Source organism: Asparagus officinalis, chromosome 4, assembly GCF_001876935.1.
Source record: "Asparagus officinalis chromosome 4, Aspof.V1, whole genome shotgun sequence".
NCBI classification, from domain to species: domain Eukaryota; kingdom Viridiplantae; phylum Streptophyta; class Magnoliopsida; order Asparagales; family Asparagaceae; genus Asparagus; species Asparagus officinalis.
In genome coordinates, this window is record NC_033797.1 from 88,665,586 (window position 1) to 88,669,219 (window position 3,634).

Sequence of the window (3,634 nt, forward strand, 5' to 3'; positions counted from 1 at the left end):
CTTTTTATCTCTGCGAGCAGCTACAGCTGCCGCTACAATGGGGAGGGGCCTCTGACTAAGCCTTGACCACCCCCAGATGCTGGTCGGCGACGGCTAGGGTTTGGGATTAATAAAAATAATTTTTTAATACAAAAATAAAAAACCTCTTTTTATATCAAATTTGAAAATTAAAAAATAATAAATCCTTGATTTATTAGGAATTAAGAAGTCCCTGATTTATTACAATATTTGATTAATTTCGTACAAAATTTTCGTAGGCCTGACATCCCAGATGTTAAAATTTAGATTTTTAATACCAAAATTGAATTTTTAATGAAAAGTTGTATATATTCATAATAAAAATACTATTTTTTTGTTCCATGGCCGAAATCACCACCTAGAAAATTATGAGTGATCCTAAATCTAGCTCTAATACCAATATAGGATTTGGAAAATGATATACTTGCAATAGAGATAACGTACACCTGCATAGCAAAAAATAAGAAATCGTAACATGCTTTCTAGTAGACTTAAATAATAAGTTTAGGATTACCGAGAAGCCCCCACATCACCCTGCAACTTTGGCCTTAACACGAACTCAACCGAAGAAGGAAATGATGTCTTGTATTATTCACTGTTTATTACCTCGATATTTTCTATTTCTCGACATATCTATATATAGAAGGGGAAAAAACTAAACAAGAATTCTAGTCCCACTAGTCTTCCTATCCAATCCCTAACATAACCAACTTTAGAGATATCAGATATGTGATTCACCCAATCAATTAGGTGCACCCATATGCCAACATATATTAAATTTAGTAGAGTATATGTTCAATATATACAATAAGTTTTATAACATATATTTGTGAAAAAACTCTAACGACAGTGGCATTTATACACATGAAAATTGCAAAAGGTAAGATTTGGGTTTTAGATTTGGTCACAGTGTTAGGATTAGGATTAGAGTTACATGGCGCTCTATTAATGCGGCTGTTGTAGAAATATTCCTCATATTTGATAGTGCATATAGCTATTCATTTACTGTTTATTATTGATACTCTCTATATTAGGTCTCCTATCTCCTCATGTTCTCCAAGAAATTAAATATACTTTAATAGAAAGACTTGAAGGATGACAAAGTGCTACTTGAATTATAGATATATAAGATGGGAATGTACTATTTGCAATTACCATTTGGCTTCGTTTAGTAAAGGGTGAAGGAAGATGGATTAAAGAGAAGAATTAATGCAGTTAGTCAATTTGATAACTTGAATGACTAAATTAATGACTCGTTAAGTAAGTTTTATTTTAGTTGTTGTGATTAGTTATAGTGTTTAGGAATAACAAAGATTTTGACTATTTGTTTTATAAATAATGGTGTTAGCTCTTAATCATTCTTAATAGAAGTATTAGTAAACCCCTCAATTTGAGGGGTTAACTCATTTTAATCAATTTAGGCGGGTTAGCCTAACCCTTATGCATTTTTTGCATTTGGCAAATTATGAAGGGTTAACTCGTTTTAACCATTTTATATTTTTTTTTATGTTTGACAGGTTAAGAAGGGGTTAAGTCTCCTTAACCCCTCACTTAACTCATTGCCAAACGGCACCTTATATATTTATCTAGCATACTAATGCAGACTTTCCAATATCACACCATGTGAACATGTCGGTAGCAAAGTACTAAATATTGCGCAAATATAACAAATGCTCTCCCATGCCATTCTCTCTTCGCCATCTTCCTCCATTTGTGATGGAAACCATTTGGGAATGTACATAGACAAGACAAAGCAGAGCAAATAGTGGAAACCACTAGTCAAAGGCAATAAAATTAATTTACGATTTGGATCAGCTACCTCCATATGCGATATACTTGATGAGGAAAATATTGAACCAAAGTGAACTCCTTTGAAGAGCAAGCGTGAGACCATAAGTAGGTGAAAATGCCGAAACACACGTGAAATGAATAGGAAAGAGGAGGCTTTAGCACTAGTTCCCTTTAGTTTGGTCGGTTTGTCTCTTTCATTGGTTATGAACTTGCATGTGCATCGAAGCACGAGGGAGGGGCTCACTTTCATTTGATTTATGGAGACTATGCATGAAGAAAGTGCATTAATGAAAAAGTAGAGTATTTTTGGCATGCAAGTTCTTGGTGGAGAATTTTGTTTCATGAACAAAACAATATTTAATTAGCATTCTAAGCACATATGATGATATAACGCTTAATAAAACTGTCGTGAAGTGTATGGTATAAAAATATCATTAATTATTTTACTTATAAAACATATCATATAATCCTAAATTCCATCTAAACTATCATGGCTGTAATAAACGTCAGTGTATATTGGCATGCAATAACAAGACATGTGAACATATTTGTTAATCTGAGGGGTTTTTTCCTCATAAACCCAAGGCTCCACTTTATCAAGAACCCACATATTTAGTTTTGTATATTCACATAAACTGAAAATACAAACTATGGTTATCATTAACCTAGAAAATGGAATACAAGATGCACAACTATATACAACAGGATGTGTAGCTACATACCCAAAGTATGTAGCTTAGTATAGGGGCGGATCCAGGATTTTAGTTTTGGGGGGCCACATATAAAAGATAGACGAAACATTTTCTTAATGTGATTTTATTCACAAGAGATACACCACAACCCAAACAAAACGAGTAGAACAGCCAACGTCAATATCTCCAAAATATTTCAAAAGAGGAAGACAAAAATTATGTAGAAAATATTCAAATGAACATCATCTAATTTTTTATAACTAAAACTTCTCTAACTAAAAGGAATTCGACGTACCTTAAAATTTTCAATCTCTTCAATGATAGCATCAATGCTCAGACTTTTAGCAATTTATTTTTCAATAAACACCATTAATACGTCTAAGAGGAAAGCATCCTCCATTTTGCTTCGAAGCCTAGTCTTGACGTATGGGTTTGAGATAAAGAATGAATATATTTTAATTTTTAAGAGAGGGGGTTTTACAAAAACCACCCTATCTTTTTTTCCCAAATTTTGTTTGGGTGGGGGGTGGTCCCCCTGGACTGTATATAGATCCTCCCCTGGCTTAGTAGCTATATACTCAATAAAATTTAGTTATACATCCTTTAATATATATCTCAAAATTCTATTGTATGTAGCTATATCTCGTTTAATTATGTGCAGCTACACGCGTATTCTATATTTTGGTGTTAAAGGTAACAAACTTTGTATATTGCGTTTATTGAAACATATGAGGCTAGGTAGATTACTTTGGTAAATGAGAGTAAAACTTTAGGTTTAAGGAAAAAAGTGTTGTGCGCGGCGGAAGCTTTCTAGGGCAACACGAACAATAACTTGAACTAAACCACAAACAATATGCAAACCACAATCACAGCAAGAACAAAGAATTTACGTGGTTCGGCAAGTTGCCTACGTCCACGGGGCAAGGAGGGGGGGAGATTTTACTACTAGAAATCAAGGGAATACAAATAGGGTTACAAATCTCTCAGACCAAACCCTAAAACAAAGCACTTGATCTCTCAAAGCTCTCCCACAATTGGATGCAATGATTCTCTCTCTTTGGCTGCTCAAATTCGTCCAACCTCTACCCTAAACAAACAGGTTTAGGTATATATAGAACTTACAAAACGAATCG